Source organism: Melanotaenia boesemani, chromosome 18, assembly GCF_017639745.1.
Source record: "Melanotaenia boesemani isolate fMelBoe1 chromosome 18, fMelBoe1.pri, whole genome shotgun sequence".
NCBI classification, from domain to species: domain Eukaryota; kingdom Metazoa; phylum Chordata; class Actinopteri; order Atheriniformes; family Melanotaeniidae; genus Melanotaenia; species Melanotaenia boesemani.
The window spans coordinates 9964244-9984037 of NC_055699.1; the positions used below are offsets into that span (position 1 = coordinate 9964244).

General features: G+C 37.4%; 1 pseudogene; it reads left to right on the plus strand.

The window, feature by feature from the left end:
* Nucleotides 1–17699, plus strand: part of LOC121629213 — a 40164-nt pseudogene extending 22465 nt beyond the window's left edge.
* Nucleotides 17700–19794: the final 2095 nt, after the last annotated feature.

The window sequence follows — 19794 nt, forward strand, 5'->3', positions numbered from 1 at the left end:
CTGAGCTGTGAAATTATTTTATAGAGGGAATAAATACAACTTTATTTATTTAAACCTGCCCTACAGCTGATAATAATTATAGGCAGGTTTAAATTAATCAAAATTGTATTTATTCACTCTATAAAGTTTTTCTTTTCTGAGCAACTTTGAAAATACTCAAAAAGCAAGAAACTTGGGAACCTCACAACAAGGAAAAACCCCAGGGAAACAGGGTGGAAGAAGTGACAAAGGACAACTGCAACCAAGGAGTATAAATACACAGAGGACCTGACTAAAAAACAGGTGAGGAGAATGAACAATCAGACCAGGTGAACTAACGAGTAGAAACCAAGCGCAACACAGAACTAAACATGACCATGAACACAAAGGCAAACCAACAACATAAACCAGAAACGTGACACAAACCATGATCATGACAGCTGATGGTAAAATAAAGGTGAATGGATTTATTCCAGGCTTCTAAGAGCATGTTATTAAAATCTTATGTAGTGATAATATTTTGTACTTTCTAATTAAAAAGATGAGAAATCCTTTTCTCAAAGATCTTAATTTTGTTTTCAGATATAAACTTCTGTAATAAACTCTTACGGTGATTAATGATAACCTCCCGGATAAGAAGAACTTCACCCAGGACTTCAGCAAATATTAAACTTTCCACTTTAATACAAATGGCAAGCCTCACATCAGCTCATCAATATACTGTGAGCTTATTCAAGCAGGCTCTCTGGGGGGAAAGCGATGCAGTTCCATAATATTAAAATGTCTGCACACCTGTCTTATGCATAGTGCTACAAGCTTGTCTCTTGAACTCATTGTGTGGCTGTTTTAATGAGACTGGCAAATAATTCCCTTGTCACTGTTTATCATCAAGAGGCTGTGTTGTGATTTAAAAGTTGGCTTTATGAAGATAATCTTGCCAGGAGTTAACTTTTGAATCTGGGTTTTTGTAGAGATAATATCATGACAGAATGCCTTCAAGCAAGCAGCAAAACCTCACGACATCAAATATTTACAGTTTCTCTGCATTCTCATATGCTTGCAAGAATTCCCATCCAATTTGTGAATTTTCCAAAATGATATTTAGCTTTAAACAAGACACAACCACAAATTGGAATAAATGAGAGTTCGAGCCCTGTGGATTGAAGATCATTGTCCCCTTAGCTGCATGAGCTCTACACTTACGTGGCCCATAACAGTGGAAAGCCAGACAGGAGCAATTATTCACCATAAAGCAATGTGGCGCTGGCTGGGAGTAAATTACTGAAAAAGCCTCTGCCAATTACTTCTCTTAATGGTGAGACAAATCTCATTTGACACTAAAACACCCTGTATTGAAAGGATCAATAATGAACAAAGTCTTCATTCATACAAGAAAGAAGAAGGAAACACATCATTGGCAATGCATCCTCTCAATTAAACACTGCACGAGTAAAAGTTTTTGACATAATTCAACTAAATTCACTGCTATTTTTCCATTACTTTTGATTAACCATTGTGGTGAAGCGTAATTCCCACTACAGGTCAGTTTGACAGCCGTTGGTAAAATGTTAGCCAATAGACTCTTTTGTCCCCACCAGGCAGATTTTTATTTGACCGAATACCCTTGGGGTATATGAGCTGATGAAATGCAGGGTGAGTTCAGGCCTCCATGCCCCCTGGCTGTCATTAGAGAAGCACCACTGTGCACAAATGAAAATGTCTCCCCAAGAACACACAAGCTCTAATGAGCACTATTAACACATCCACCTCTCGGTTCATGAGACCTGGGGGTCACATTCTGGTATTAACTTTAACTTGAAGTATGAAAATTACAACACAGCTGCAGCTGAAGTTGGACTATATATAATTGCTGTGCTTACTGCTGTCACTTAACCTTCCCCTTTTTAAGAACAGTGTCATTTTTCACAGTTTTCTAGGTGTCATAGAAAGAAATACACTTCTCCTGACTGTGTCTTAGATTTGGCAGATTTGTCTTTTTTGCTTCTCGGTATCGTTGAATTTAAATAATACATTTAAAAAGTTGTTGCAGACTATAAACTATTTATTTTTTAATACATTTCAATCAGCAACTAGGTAGGAAGTGCTAAGTGATGAACACTAATCATTATTCTAGAATTGCACCTGACCACAGGTCTTGCAGGATGTTCCCAGTTTGGAATGATTACTACCTATCCATCTGTACAAGTTATGTTGTTTCACAAAGCAATAGAAAGCAGTGTTACAATACAACATTCATTCATTTATTTTACCAGAAAGTACTGCTATTACTATAGGTGACTACCTAAGCCAAAAATTTGTACATCATATATTTTACTGTATTGTTAATATTTTATGAAAGAAATATTGGTAACCATGTTGAAAGCCTGAACTCTTGGTTTCACTCTTGGAGTTGCTCTAATCAATTTGAAGTGCTACACAAATAAAGCTGATTTGACATGAAAGTCATGAAATAAACAAAAAAAATCTGTTTTCTGAATTAAAAAATGTTACCAATGTATTTTTTTTCAGTAGAGCTAATACTGTATATGTGACTAATGTGAAATGTGGGTAGACATGGACTATGACGGTAGTGGTGTTTGAAGGTTGTTAAAAACAGAGCCACATTTCAACCAGTAGATTCCAGCCGCTATAAAACAAGGATTGTTTCACTTTAACTGGTTGATCACTAGTTTTTCTGTGTTTACACTGGAATATACGACAACACAAGTTTGTGTGATAAAGCACTTTGTGTTTGTGATACCAATTAGTTTATGTTTTTTCTTTAAAGTTCCTATCTCATACTGTATAATATTCCTTAGTAATCCAGTAACATTCAGTTTTGCGATATTTAAAATATTTTTGAAGCCATTAGAAATTATATAAATAATCCTGTAAACAGAGTTTTGTTGTTGACAAAGGAAAGGGCTCAAAGCTGTTATTTCATTTCCAGATACCAAAGAACCCTTGTTTTTCACACATTGATTCTAACCAAAGTTAGCAATGATCCTGATGGTTATTGAAGTTATTGATTGGCCACCCCACACGTATGAGTTATTTTGGTCATCCCATAAAAACTTCCTGGATACGCCACTAGTCATGAGGGCAAAAGAGAAATGTAATTGAAATTTTAAGACTAAATATACTAGAGGAATGTTCCTAATCAGTATGGCTATGTGAAGACAGAGGCTGCTGGCAGATTTGGCTTGTTTACCTATATATCATAAAAGGCAAAAAAATATTTTTCATTTTAATTTGGGTTGAATTATATAAAAAAAATGTACTGTAGCACCCATTTCTCCTTAGTTGTTAGTGGAAATCTAAATGAAACTATGTCACTGAAATTTCCTGAGGGCTTTTCCACAATGTGAATAAAAGCAATGAGCACATTCAGGTAATTGATAGTTAAATATATCTGAAGAGTAAAGCACCTTTCACCAAAGCGCACGTTTGCAATAGTGCTCACAACAGGCTGTAAAATAAGCATGCTACATGTGTTGGTTTGCAAAGGACATACACCAGTTTTTACATTTCAAACAAAGTCAATTAGGATTTCATTCACCATTTCATTCAGATGATTCTGAGGAAACCACAGCTCCTGCATGGACAAGTCGTCGTGCATTAGAAGGTAAAAAATCAGCAACTGTTAAACATGTTATTTCATGAAAACTTGGAGGAAGTTCTTACACTTTCTATTGCTTTCTTAGTGACAACAAAAAGGAACTTAAGCTCAGGCTTATAGTCAGAAAATTGGTTTTAAATTTAACATTTAAGACATTTTATTTATAATAGTCTTTATGATGAATTATTCAGCAATTAGTTATTAATCGTTAATGAGAGAATTTTTTTCTTCCATTTTTTTTTATTTATTTACTTATTTTTTATTTGCCTTCTTAATTTAGTAGTTTTGTGGTTCCAAACTATATAGGTAGGGAAATGACAGCTGATGGAAAAATAAAGGTGAATGGATTAATTTTTTTTTTTACAATGTAAAATAAAATAAATATAGTTATTACTGATATGTCCTGAGACGAGCCTGTAGCCCAGTGGGTGTTTACTTTTATATTGTAGAAGGAAAGATCATCATTTTTTTAAGTAACAGTGTGGTTAGGCCTAAAAGAAGCACTACTCAACTTTGGCAGATTTTCACAGCGGGGCACCCCGTAAAAAGGATAATTCAACATCCATCTTGCATGCTACTTGTTCTCCAAGCTCTCTCCAGGAAGTACGTTTTTCACTCCTGTCTGATCTCTTATTCTGTCCTTTTCTGCTTTTCTTTTTCCCCTTCCTTCTACAATATCTTCTTGCATTTCTTTAACAAATCCACCACAGTGTGTGTTGCGGGTAAAGCGAAACTCATGTAACTCTCTAGAAGCAAAAGTCGGGAAATGTGGTTTCTCGGCCTCGGGATGTTGCTGAGAAGAAATGTACATAATGCATGTCGCAGTGGCATCAAAACAAATCAGAAACACAGGTGTTTACAGTCAGAAAGTTACATAGTGCTACTTTAAGGTCCAGAGAAACTTTTGCTTTTGGCTTCTCACAGTTCCACAGGTTGTGTTTTTGTGTTTTGCTGCCATTTTGAAGCAGTAATCAGAAATATATGGAAGAATTCGAGTCTTAGACTGCTTCTGGTGATGTTGGTGCTTAAGCTTTGTTCTGCCATAGAAAATATAATGAACTGAACTAAAATCCACTTGGAGTCAAACAAAGTGTTACGTAATTAAGACTGTCTGATTGTCTGAGCTTTTGATCTGTGTTGACATCTCCTGGCTGGAGACTTTCAGCAGCATTAAGTATTCCACCAACATATAGTGTTAGTCCCTGAGGGCTATATGTGGTTAGATTTCTGAAGTACTGCATGTTTATCTACATTGATAAAATGGCTGTCTGAAGGGCTTATTAGCAAAACAGACAGGTTCTTTGTGGAGTTATAAATAGCACTTTTGGAATCAGCCACAAACACCAACAAAAAATATCATGACTCTCCTCTACATAGAGCCTGAAGGGAAACTATGGCTGCCCTTCTGCAAAAAACACACATAAAAAAACCTTCTCCCATGAAACCCAAACTTGTGCGATGTATCACAAAAAATGGGGATGAATTTAGTCTACTACCACAATACAATGACTTTTATTTAGTGTTTTCAAACAATGCCGGAGTGGTAAATATTAAGAGGTTTGGGAGGATTCCCGGTGGGCCGCATAACTGTTGGGCTGGTGTACCCCTGTCATTTCAACATACTTATCAGAGTAGCATACATTGCGTTGATGCACATGTGTTAATATGCGCATTGTAAAATAATTCCACCATGTGAATAAATGTTGTCAGTTCAGCAGACTACAAACCATGTTTATTTTAAGGTAAGAAAATAGTTGTTTTTGGTAGTAAGTGCAGGGCTTTGCAGTGCATTTACACAGTTTGTCCAAGGTGGACTGAATGTTCTACACACTGCTGGAGTCTTCAAATGCAAGAATTGTCTCCTAAATTCAGTTTTATAGGTAGTCAAATGTATAGTCTGAATTCTCAGCTGCTTTAAATGATGTTAATAAGTTAACTTAGGTTTGGGAGCAGGGCCACCCCTCAGCCACACATCTAATCACCGCAATCCTTCTTATACTTCCTCAACTGTTTGTCTTGTTCACTCGACCCACCCTTTCCTGTTCCCCTTTCTCATCGTCTTCCAGTCTGCCTTCACTATCGCTTCCATTTGCTGTCTTGTAGTCCAGCCGTTCATTCTCCCACTGGCCTCTCTCTTTATCTCTCCATTCTTCCTCACCGTCCCTTCCCCCACTTTCCTCTTTCTATCTACCTTTGCCCCCCTTTCTTCTCTATTTCTCCTCTTTCTTTCTTTCCTCTGCTGCCTCCATACCTCTCCCATTCATCTCGGACTCGGTCCTACCCTTTCTCCCACTTGTTTTTATTCTTTTCCCTCTCTTGTCTCTTTCAGGTACCATCTAGAAGGGTTCTCTGCAACGGTCCATAGAAGATCCAAGGCTGAAGGCATGGATGGAGCCCCACTCTGAGTCTTCCTCAACAGTTTACCACATCACAACCCCAGGTGTCCTCTTTCCACATCCTCCTTTCACCAACGTCATTTTAATCACTTAAGCCTATATTGATGTGGTTCGGTCTTTGCTCATGAAGTTGAGGTTAAAAACTCTTTTTGTTTTGTTTTTTTTTTGCCGCTGCCATTTATCAAAGCAGCTTTTCATTCCTCACACTATAACTTTCATGTCTTGCATTTTATCTTTTTTTACTTTAGCTTTTTGTCTTTATTTCATTTCATTTATTTCTTTTTAAAGTTTGTCTGCTCCTACTTTAATGCTTTTAATGTTTTATGTAAAGCATTTTAAATGGTCTTGTACATGAAATGTGCTATACAAACAAACTTGCATTGCCGTTTATGTTCTTTTATGTCAACTATGTATTGTGTTTTTAAAGGCAGTTTTGCAATAAAGGCTGTTATTTGTGACTAGGTTAATTTTCAGATTTTGGGTTTGATTTTCCTGATGCATGAGCTCTCTAAGGGGAATACCACTTGGACGATGGTGTGAAATTAATTTTTGAAATATATGAAAGGCTGCAAGAAATTTTGATGCTGCACACAAAAATCTTTGTAAATTCACAAGGCTGTTCTAGAGCTGATATAAATAGTGTATGTTGATCTGGCTTGTAAACTGACAAACCAGGCTGTTACACAGCTGATAGAAAGTAGGTGTGTGCAAATCTGACAGTTAAATTCACAAGTAAGGGGGTTATACAGTTAATAAAACAAAGTGTATACCGATCTGATTACGTATGCTGACTCATCAGAACACCCGGTAAAAAAAGAAATGAATAAGTGGATAAGTAAAAGGAACCACGCTTTGATCTAAATGGTTATCTTAGATGATTAATTATTAGTAAAGTGTGGATCAGTACTGAAATATCTATTCCTACTTTATACCAACATTTATATCACTAAGCTTTCAGGATGGGTAGGAACTACTACCTCCTCCTATCATAGGCATATATGAAACAAGCATTGCAGCCTCGCATCGCAGCCTCGCATCGCAGCCTCGCATCACAGCCTCGCATCACAGCATCATGGTTTTAAATATAAAACTCCTGGGCTTAAAATTGGTTCCACTCTGGCCCTGTTTTTTAAACGTGTTGCCATGAGACCAGATTATTCTCACACAACTCTCAGTTCTATCCATTAGACCCAGGTTTCTCTGCAGTTATGGATAACTTTTTTAGGACTCATCTAGTTTTGTTTTGACACTTTATTCCACCCCCTCATGCTTTTCGGTGAGGTTTATGTTACTTGGTTAGGCATAGGAAAACACTGCACTCATAACATCGACCACAAATTATACGGCTTGCTTTTCAAGGTTATAAGGGTTGTGACTGAAAAAAGGTGCCTACAGGAAGGCAAAATTGTTATGCAATCCAAGTGTTTCAAAAAAATAATTTCACTGCTACATGACAAAAAGTGATTGCAGATATCTTCTCTTCTTAATGTTTTGTAAATCTCAAAGTCCAAACATCTTTTTAACAAACAGCTACTTCGGGAGTTACTGTTTCCAATTATTATAATTCCAATTGCTTTTTGGAGAAATAATCTGTTCAAAGGGAGCACCAGGAAACAAGAAAAGAGCTAAACTTACACTGGATGACATCCAGGAGCTTTGCCCCTCAACATGTTCCCAAACACCATGAAAAAGGCTTGCCAAATGATTCTGTGCTGTCAGCAGATACAGCATGCTCAGTCTTTTTTAATGAGCTCTGAGTTTAACTGTATGGTTCACTGTTAGACAGGAATGACGTTACCTCTGACAAATGGAAGTCTTTGCTGCCCAGCACAGATTTTTCACTTTTTTCAAGAGACAATAAACAAGCAACATCATGTCAGGACTTTAAATTTGTAGCAAATCAAGGCTTTTATTTAAATATCACATTTTTGTCTCCTACGCACATTGTAAATGTTCCAGTAGCTGTGTTTAGTTTATCATGTTTGTCTGCCCATGTTAGATACTACTTTAGAAGTATTTATCAACTACAAAACTATGATGTCACTGCTATTTACCTGCTAAAAATGTTTGTCATATGCTGCCTGCTGCTTCGTCAACACTTTTACAAGAATCTGAGAAGACAGAGACTTTTTTCAGAAGCAATCACTGTCTGCTAAGATGAACTGTGAACAGCTAAAGATAGAGACTCTATTTTAGTCCCTGGCTGGAGATATTAAAGATACATATGAAACGGGCAGCAGAGAAGAGAAGAATGATATCACACTCATTCAGATAGTGACTATGAATCAACTTTAATTAAACATCCAGATGTTATATCAGTGTCATTATCCATGTTTTTTGACAAAGGTTACTGAGTTCCTGATTAGTGACCAGGTGCAAATTTGTTCAACATGTGTATTTGGTTGTTAACACGCCGACATATTGTGTAAATGCATAAAAGATTTATACACGACATGAAACCTTACATCCATGCTAGTAGCAGCTATATCATCTCTATTATTGAGTGGTATTGCTAAGTGCATGACTAAACTGCAAAGGAATGTTAATGATGTGTAAAATCCCAAAGAGGGATAAGTGACTCATTTGCTTAACCATGACCAGGATAACATTCAGAACATGCTGTCTAATCATGGATGACAGGAAATTAATTTCTTCCACAAAGCAGATTGTAATGGTCATGCAGTCATTGCTCAGCTAATTGAGAAATATGTTTTGGCTTGAGTCAAATCTAATTACCTGCTCTATTCATCAGCAGTTTATGTGTCACTGTGATGGTGGCCACTTAAGGGGGTTAAAAGAATCCATGAAATGTTATTAAGCTGCCACTCACTCTGCCAAACAGGAAGAGTGATGGAGGAAATCTCCAATAATGATGAGTAACAGCAGCTTATAGAAATGCCATCCCAGAGTGTTTGCTGCACTGACTCTGAGGGGAATAAATGAATGGATCATATAAAAAAATATTTTTTTTACTACCAAATGTCATTTTAGAAAATACATAGCATGTTCTAGATTTTTTTAAATCAATAAATTGCCAGTAGATGTTAAAAATTGTAGCTTTAATAATGGTGCCAGGCTGATCTCATACAAAGGGTGTTACAAATTTAGTGATTTTAAGTTTAGTGATCTTTCAGTGACACTGGCATGGTTTGCTTTGAGGACTACAGATGGACATCCATCATTGTTTTAATGCAATGTTTTAGGTTTTACTGTCAAAAATAATTATGGCAAAAAAAATGTACACTATCCAGTTGTTTTTTGCAGTTTAAAATAAAAGAAGTGGTACATACAGATTGATAGAAACACCTAATGCCAATCAATTACAATTCCCTAAACATGTAATTTGCCCTGCTGATCATTTGTTCAGTTGTTAACTTTAACCTCATCTGTGAAAATGCTACTCAGTAAAGATGATGCCAATTAGCCTGCAAGTATTTTCTAAGAAAATACCTTTCTCCTTACAATTTCTTGAAATTCAATTTACTGCAGGTAGAATCCCAGCCAGGACACAGGAAGCAAATGCTGCCTTATTAATAGACAACTAAATCAACTTTTGCTGCCTTTTAGTGGCAAGGCTTTTTAATAAAAGAAGCATGAAGTCATCTTTTGGCTTTGATCATTGTTGTTTAGTTAAACACCTCATGGCTCATGTGTGTTGTGAGCACCATGATAAACCACTTTTTTGTCTTCCACTACACCAATGGTTTAATTCAGCATCAGTACTTCTTAACATAATGGAAATAAATTGAACAAGCTCATAATTAGTTAAAATTACTTCCATTAATACCACAAAAACTGATGAGGAACTCCTCCACTGGTTACCAGGGCAACAAGTCAGGCTATGGTGAGGGCACCATCTCCTCTGTGAAAAGGCTGGTTAATGATTTAGTCAGAGGAAAGTAGAAAATGTGTTTGCTGTCATTTTCTTAAGAATGTTAGACAGCCTAGGTTATATATTTTCCTAAACTTAACCAAGCCTTTTTTCATAAACATAACAAAATAGACTTAGAGTGAAACAAAAAACTATGAGCCAAAACCCAACCAAGTAGTGATTGCAAAACAAAATAAAAATACATTAATTGCTGCAATGCAGCTGTTACACAGTTTTGTTGTTGTTGTTTTTGTGTGTGTGTGTGTGTGTGTGTGTGTGTGTGTGTGTGTGTGTGTGTGTGTGTGTGTGTGTGTGTGTGTGTGTGTGTGTGTGTGTGTGTGTGTGTGTGTGTTTTTTTTATTCTCCCTCACACAGTTTATTTCACACTGGGATTGGCCAGATGCCAGTTTGAAATACAGACTACCACAGGCTTTCAAAGAGAAGTTCCAGGCAAAAAACTGCTAGGTGAACTTTTTTGTTTTTCATTTATTTTTCTTTTGTTTTCTTTTTGAATTGTATTTTTGTCTGCCAAAGAAAAGAACTGTATAAGGCAGACCAAAAAATGACAATATGCCAGATGCATTCTTTTGTCTCTGCTTGATGCTTCATTAAATATTATTGTTGATTATTTAGTTTTACATAAAATTAATTTCAGTGTAATGAACCATAAACCAAGCTAGAAAAGTGTGTGCGTAACAATTTGGTGCTGTTTCTTAAGAGTTTACTCTATTCTTGCAGTAAATGATTTATGTCTTCTTGCTGTGTACCTCCTGCAGCAACAGAAGACAGGCGCATCCACGTCAGCACAAGTTAGATAAATTAGCTCAACTTCTAGGTTTAGCAGGATTTAGATCAAACAGCTGAACTGATTTATTGCTACCATCTCGTTGGTGTCAGGTGAATGATGGGCATCTAGATCTGAAAACTTCTACAACACAACACTTTATAGTATTGTTTTGTCCATGGATGTCCTACACTGCATGTGCAGGAGCAAACTGTGATGTGCAGAAAAAAGTGTTATTTTTACTGTGTGCATATCTGCCAAACCTCCCAAAGTGTCTGTGACCTTCTTTGTCCCATATGCTTGCAAAGTTACAACCACTGTCCTTCTCATTGATGATTTCATGTGGTAATAGGGTCTGCTAATGGACAGATCGATAGTGTGACGACAGTAGATGCATATTAATGGCCCTGATGTGAGGGTTATGAGCCCAGTTAGGTTTTGAGAACTATAGCATCTCGAAGGATGTGGTAAGAAATTACATCAGGGGTCACCTGACAAGCTCAGTAATGAGTACAGCATTCAGTCCAAATCCAGGAACATGCTCCCTGACCTCTGGCCTCTCAACCCAGACTGCCATGACGTCTGTCGCTGGAGAATGTTAATTGGGCTCTGATGTACAGCACATGTCCACAGAGGGAAAAACACCATGGAAAGGTGGAGGAGAAACTTGATAAATGAGGCTGTGTGTGAAATGCATCAGGTTCAAAAAGAATATGGATGTAGAATATTGTGAATTCATGATTTAGAGATGGATCTTTGATCTGCTGGGTTTTCAGGGCAGTTAATAACGACAACACCAAAAGAACTACATGCCTTCAGCTCTTAATGCTTTAAATACAAAGGTGGGATGAAAGCAGATATTCCAACTACTTAACAAGATGTGCAATGACATGGTCTCTGTACTCCTTATACTCAACAGCAAAACACACACACACATACAAAAAATACTTTATGCAGATATGCATGCACCGGGTAACTGAGACTCCTTACTTAAATCAGTTGTAGATGCTGTTTTGTAAGAAGACTGAGGTTATAGATTTGATAGTCGGAAGATAATAATCATTATGTAAAGTGAATACAAGCAATGTAGTGTGAATCAACCCCTTAGAAGATGTGAAAACATAGAGGCAAGATGATTTTGAGATAGGTGAGGACAGACTAAGTTTAACAATGGTATGGCTGTTTCAGGATGTGAGTCTCTGATAATTAATGCACGAATGCACAAATTACTATATGAATCTTATACGTAATTCGATCGGATTTTGTTTATTGGGCAGGATCAAATCTTGAAAATGGGTTGTTCAAAGGGGAAATTCGGATTTTGAAATCAGTTTGAAATCAGCTTTATCACATAATCTAATCCTGGTTGTTATCCGAAAGAAACCCTCAGTTTGGGTTGTTCAAAACTTTTGAGTAGGATCCGGATAACAGAGGGTAGGATTACAGGAAGATTTCAGGAAGAACATACAGTACAACTTAACAGTTGATGATCAAATAACAGAATTTTTTATTCAGTGCATTATACATATATTTGTATTTTGTGCCTGACTTGTTTAACTGTTTCAGTGGTAAAGTGGTTAAAATGGGCACAGGCTACCTATTAAGCCTTTCAGCAAAGTAAAGCAAGAATAAAACATAACATCATCATTTCCCCATGGAAATAAACCCCCAAACAAATTCTATAACAAACACACATACAATAATCAATCTTCCTGTCAGTCATCACTGCATAATCAGAAAAGAACCTGCCAAAAATAGTGTCTAACGACTGCATCCCTCACTACACATCCCATTCATCCCTCATTCTGACAGAATGCCAGAGGTTGGTCCAGTACCTCAACACAGGGCTCAGTTGCATCAGTAACATTGTCACAGAGAAGGACATTGCCCTTTTTTTATTTAAGACGTTCCTGAAATATCCACAATATAGCTGTTAACACATTAGTTTTCTATTTGTTGTGGCTCCAGTAAGAAGTCATAAAATTATACATAGAAGTAGATGTTCATGGTTTTCCATGTGTTGCTGCAAAAGGAAAATGACCCTATACAGTCACTTCTACCTATTGTTGTTCAGCTAGCCGGAAGTCCGCATTAATTTACATGCTGGAAATCCGGATTTGGTGATCCTGAAAAACAGAATCCTGGATGAGGGTGATCCAATTCAGTATAATGCATATGCAGCAGCAAGCTGTTTTCACCTTCGCCAAGAACACGACACTTAAAAAGCAGAGTGACCAGACGATACAGAAAAGGAGGATCAACATCAGTCTAGCCTTCCCCACGTGAAAGGAGCTCAAGAAGGAAAAAAATTTTAAAAGGGATGCTGAAGTTGTCAGCTTTCTCCTCCACAAGTAAGTTAACGGTACTGCCTAAATTAGCTTAAAGCTAACTTTTTTTCATTTGTTTTTTTAAGACAGTGTTAACCATTACCATAGGAAGTATAACAGTAGCTTCTGCTAAAATTCACCAGCCTCATTGGTACAGAAGTGTATATATGTTGTTTCAGTGCTTTCAGTAAATACTGGCTTTCAGTTGCAGTAAAGCCGGACTAAATGCAGGTGGGAAGGCTTTATAAGTTGGCTTTTACTGTCACAAAAAGCCGATTCTGTGTCGAGGCCGGTTATCCGGATCAAGATGAGTCCCACTATATCTAGCTGGAACCTCTCGACCTCACACACCTGCTCAGGTTTTTCCCCACCAGAGAGGTGACTTTCTATATAGTTCTATAGTTTCTGCAGCTGAGAATCGATGCTCCAACATGCCCAATTCAAGTTACATGGATCTTCTCCACAGCCTGTCCTCATGGTCTGCACAAGCCTGTTAATGGCCCTGTAATTTGAAACAGGTGAGTATAAATTAAAAAAAACCGTAGTGGCCCCTAAAATCCATGTTCAAGAACCATGTTTTAAGGACAAAAGCACACTTATTTATCCCTCTGACCTTTTTTACATCTCTAAATATTTCTTTTAAATTATTATTATCTTTTTAGATTTCTTTTTTTTTTTTTTATTGTGGCATTCGCATACTGTACTTTTTCTGCAAACACTACTTAATAAAGGAGTAAATGTGTGTCAAAACATGTCTACTGTAAAAGAGTGACTTGCTCTTAATAATCAACAAGTCATCCAAAAGTTTTGTGAAGTCAGTAACACAGCAAATCCTTTTTTTTTTTAACTGGTAATATTTGAATAATAGGTTGAGTTGATTAGGAGAACATTGCTTTGGAAATTTGCTTTCTTGCTGTTTAGATATTTTCAGATACGTTTGTTTCTATTGGCTTTTTTATCAATTTGCAGTAATCTCAGATTTTCTTTTTTTGTTGTGCCTGTCCAATTTTTTATTTTTAATGGCTACTTCAGTGTTTAGTGTTGAAATGTCTTGTCCTGTCTTCACCGCGGGACAGTGGGAAACGTAATCTCAATTTCTTTGTATGTCTTGTACATGTGAAAAAATTGACAATAAAGCTGACTTTGACTTTGACTTTGAAGTCAATTTGCTGCTGATTCAACTGAAGCCTCTGTGTATTGAATAGACCAAGGTTCCCTTTTGTTGCTGAAAAATCTAATTTGCAAAAGGAGAAATGTTTTTCTGTTTTTTGAATGAAGTGTTACATTGAAGAAACCCAGAAAAAAATCTCTGCTTGTTTGGTCTGAAGGCTGTGTCAGATGCTTTCTCACTTACATCACAAATTAATATGATGTTGTTGATAGAGACAAATGGAAGAAAATGGAAGATTTCAGCAAATGGTGGTGCCTGGAACTAAAAATAAGATAAGGAATAAGATTAGTCAAATGATTTGTGGCCTAAGGTCACCTTTATGTTTTCTTATATTCTGTAAGTTATTTTGTAAAGAAATGATAAGACTGATATTTCACAGTATCGGTAGAGTCACGAAACAGGTCAAACTCAAGGATGATTTTTTTGGATAATCTCTCCAAATACATAAAAACAAACAAAGAAAAAACTGCATGCATCTATAAAGATAACAGATTAAAAACTCAAAGTCCAATTCTCTCCACTTACATACACAATACACATGATCATATTTCATCAATGTAAGCACAACAGTATAGTTCCATAGTGGCTGAACTTTTCCATGGTGATGCAGTCACACAGGAGGATTCTCTTTGTAGAAAACTTTCACTCACCAGCCCAAAGATGCCTCCTCTCCACTACCTGAGGGTCAGGAAGAAGGTGTCCTGATGCTTGGATGTGGTAGGAGCTGAACATTTGGGAGAAACAGTCTTAGTATTTCAGACTCAAGTTTGCCAACAGCCAACTTTAATCTGATCTGAATATGGTGGATTGTGCAATAGAAATAAAAAAATTCTCTTGATAAAAAAAAGTTGATCTTGAACCAGGGGTGCAACCTTCCCAAAGACGTTAATCTGTTGATTGCACAGACCTCATCAGTTGAAGTAGTTTTCTAATGAGTTTAATGACGTGCACATGTTGGTCAATCAACAAATTTGAACTATTTCAACAACAGTTGGACAAGGGTGTACATGTTAACGTCAGGCTGATTGCATGCTGTGAGGTAAACTATTTTTATAATAAACTATATGTTATCTTAATTGCAAATATATGATAATCAACATACATCTGCATTAGTTCTGAGTCAAAAAATGAAAACGTCATACAGCAAAGCAGCCACAAAGGCTGACAGACTTTTCTTCTCATTTGATAACAAGTATGAGTAATTACTGATAATTATTATTCATCATTTCTTTGTAAATATAAAGGGATAAAAATTTAAAATAGTCAAGTTAAAATCAATTTAATCTAATCTAAATAACTATTTTGTATTGTGTTAACCCTTAACTTTCCTCGCCTGCTTACTTCTGTTAATTCCTCACTGGAACTTTATTTTGTGCTTTTTATCTATTTTATTTAGGTCTTTTTTCTTTTTTTCTGATTTTATTTTATTTATTTTATTTATTTAAAAGTCTGTTTTTATTGCACTTGTTATTGCTTCTTGCACCCCGCTGTAATGCTTTTAAAATTTTATATAAAGCACTTTGAATTGCCTTGTCTTGCCTTGTCTTGCCTTGGATGACTGACATGCAGGGGTTTCCTCAAATGATTAATCATTCTTATAGACATTTTAGAAACTAATTTTGCTGGGGGTTTTTTTTTTTTTATATTATTTTGTTTTGTTTTTGTCTACATGTTTTTCTATGTGATTCATTTGTGAAAGCATTAGTTATGCTGTGTGTGCCTGTCTGTGAATCACACTACATTACTCAACCTCTTTTTTGTCCTGTATGAGATCCTGTTTTTTCGTCCCTCTCTGCAACTTGCCATTCAGCCTGTGGAATACAACACAGCTGAGACTGAAGCCATTTGAGTGAAATATGTCCACTGTGATCTTTTGGTACTTGCGAAGGCCACTGGCACCCCACCCACTCCCAACGCATCCTCTTGGGACGGGTTGCTTGGCAACACTGGCTGATTGGGTTAGCAGGGTTAAGAAAGGGTCTGGCACGGGCCGAAGGAATCAGATCACTCCCATTGATCATTCTCTGCTCGCTCTGCTGAGAGCTCAGGCCGCAGCCACAAAATCAAAGCTCTGCCTTCATGTCTGAGAGGGGGTTATTACGCACACTGGGGAGAAAGAGAGAGGCTTTGTGTGGTTGCACAGCCAAACATCCCATAACACACATTGTGGCATGCTGCAGCAACTACTCAGCTGCACGTGATGTGATTGAAATGGGAGCCCTTAAAGAGATTTGAGAAAACATAGAAAGCGGGTGGGGACAGGCAAGCTATTAATTTTCTACTAAAGGTCCTGCTATCTGTTGACCTGTCATCAGATAATATAAAACATTAATGTCTGTAATTAAGAATGACACAACAATGTAAAAAGGTAGTGAAAGAGAAGCAGGTGGAGGACCACAGAATGGGTGGTGATACTCTAAATGTCACCTGCTGCTCCCACAGAGTGGGCGTCTCAACATGAGGCAGACACACACACACACAGGTAGAAATTTTAGTTCTATGTTGAGCAGAACAATAGACAAAGCAAATGTTGAGTGGACCCTGCTGCAGTGTCATTGTTATCCTGTCCCTTCTGCTATCAAAGTCTCAGGCTTTCTCTATGAGACCTTCACCCCACTCACCAAATTTAAATAATGTGTCTCCAACTTGGAATATATTTGAAGTGTTTTCTATACTCTGAGCTCATTAACACACTATTCAGAAGTGCTACTCTCTCTTTTAAAGTGAATGGGATCTATAGTTCATAACTGATAAAAGTTCGCCCATCAAATGATTTCATTTTATAATCCCTTTTCTGGGATTGTTTCTCTGAGCCCAGCTCTACCCTGTGTTGCTTTCTCGTAATAACACCATTTATAGAAAACATTTCGATCAGCTTGTTGCTTTATAATGAAGATTTATCAGATTCTCTTTAATTTGAATAAGAACATTCAACTTATTTGGCATTTTTACACTGAACAAAATGGTCAGATATTTTTCTTTTCTCTGCTATTTCAGACAGACAAATACTCATTAAATTTCTTTTATTTTTAAGTCATTGTGTAAAAGCCTAAAACAAAATATATTAACTTGAAGTTTGCCATCTCTGCTTTAGAATTTATATGAAAATACAGAAATAATATGTGATTAGAGCAAAGAAACTGCTTACATCTTGAATATCTGTTTAGATTATATAAATAGTCTGTCAGAGAATAATTAGAATTGTCTACAAAAGACAAAATTTTTCATATGTATAACTTGTGCGTTCATCCTCCTCATCAAATTTGTAAATGACATGACTGTGGTGGGTCTTATCAGCCATGACAAGGAGACAGACTACAGGAGCGAGGTGAACCACCTGGCCTTGTGATGAGAATTCAACAATCTCTCTCTCTCTGTATGTGGAGAAGATGAAGGAGATTTTTTGTGGACTTCAGGAGAACGAATGCATCTCTGACCATCAATGATGCTATGGTAGAGGGTTTGAGCATCACCAAATTCCTGGGTGTTCATGTCATAGAGGACCTCTCCTGGATAGTCAACACCGCATCACTGGCCAAGAAAGCCATCTAGCACCTCTACTTCCTACACAAACTGAGGTAGGTAGAGCCCCGGCCCCCATCATGTGCACCTTCTACAGAGGCACCATTGATAGCGTCATGACCAGCAGCATCACTGTGTGGTATGGCACCTGCTCCGTGTCCTGCAGGAAGACCATCCAATGCATCGGGAGAGCAGCTGAGAAGATCGTTGGTGCCTCTTTCCCCTCTCTGAAAAACATCTTCACCTCTCGCCTCACCCAAGAAGCCCTCTGCATCATGAGAGACCCCACCCACCTGTCACACACCTTCTTCAGCCTTCAGGAAGGAGACTGCAGAGTCTGCAGGCCGGGACCAGCAGACTGAGGGACAGCTTCGTCCACCAGGGTGTCAGGATGCTGAACTCTATCCCTGCACTGCCCCCCTTCCACACATACACATCCTGGACTCTGACACCCCCATCACACTTGAACTTTTTACACCCTCAGGCTGACAACCTTAGGAAAAAGCACACAGCCTCTTTGATCACTTTAACCAGACGATAAGCTAACTTAATCTTCTTTTTTTTGTTGCATAAGGTGTGTTTATAACCATAAACATATATTGCACTGATTGTAATTTGCCTTGTCTGTTATCGTGTTATATTTACTTAGTGATATTACTTGTTTTGTTTATTGACTTACATTCTTGTATTTCATCACACCAAGGTTTGAGAGAACCGTAATTTAAATTCTCTGTTTGTCCTGTACATGCTGCAGAATTGACAATAAAGCTGACTTAAGCCCACTACATGCGGAGACTGATGTGTGGCCTAAGCTGCTTTAATGAATCAAAGGGGAGTGGATCATTCTCTAAGGACACGTTCAATAAATTAACCTAATATGCATGTTTTTGAAAGGTGGGAGTAAGCAAAATACCTGAGAGAAACTGGGACAGGAAGAAATGTAAGCCCTACACAAGGCCTAAGGCAAGATGCAAACCAGGAACCCTCCTCCTGTGAGTTAAAAATGTCAACCACTACATTAACTTGCAACTCCTTTCTTTTAATATACAGACATTAATGCAGTTCAGTTCAGTTTATTCGTGTAGCATTAGTTCACAAAAAAGTAATCTCAGAGATGTTTTTAGAGAACATAAACAACTTTAGCTCAAGTCCATTTAAAACCAGTCTCATTCAACCCAGTTGTAGTTATAATTCTGTCCAATTCAATTCAGTAATGTCCATGTTAGTTCATCAGGCCACTTTAAAAGCTTCCTATGAATCCAGTCGATTCCATGAAATCTTAAAATTATTTTGAACCTTTAAATAAACTTGTATTTTTATTTATTTTTATGAAGCTAGGGAAAACAAACACAGAAATGCAAGTCTGTGTTCAGTAGCTCAAAGAGTGTTTTAATATAGCTACTATTGCTGCTTATCTTCCAGCACCCCGCAGGACAATATGCACCAAATTGACCTCAACCGTTAACCTCAACCATCCAAAACTTTCTGGTAATAGAATAAATTCTGGTGATATGTATATAGAGGTTATAGCTTCTAACTTTACAATGTGGAATGGTGATACTGAATCATGCTGTTTTGCTTTTGTTTGTAAATAGATTAAGCATATCAGTCATGTTGATGAGTTGGAAAGTTTTATTTTCTTCAAGCTTGCAACTATTCTGTGCATGTATATGGGTCTCAAAACTGAAAACAATTTATTTGTCTCTAACTGTCCTTTTGTGCAAACCCACTCCTTTGCTTCACATTGTTGTGTTTCCACAAAATGCATGTACCAGCATTGAGCCCAGCCAACTGTTCCACCAACCCTCACAGACTCTTGGTGGCGACTGTTGAAGTCGTGGTAAGGCGTAAAGTGCAGCGAGGCAGTGTGTGGTGCAGGCTGGGTGATCCCTCCCACGTCTCTTTACTCATGCTGTCCCGAGGGGAGGCAGACACCCAACCAACTGGTGTCACTGTTTCTCTGCCAAACCCACTGAATCACTGTGAAGACGGGGCATAGACTTTTAGTCTCCTTTTACTCCCAGCTTTCCTTTGTTTGTTTGGCTCACTGATTTATTTTGCAGCATTTTGAACTTACTGACCATCCAAACAACACATAACACCCACAATGAGGAGGGAAAAAAGG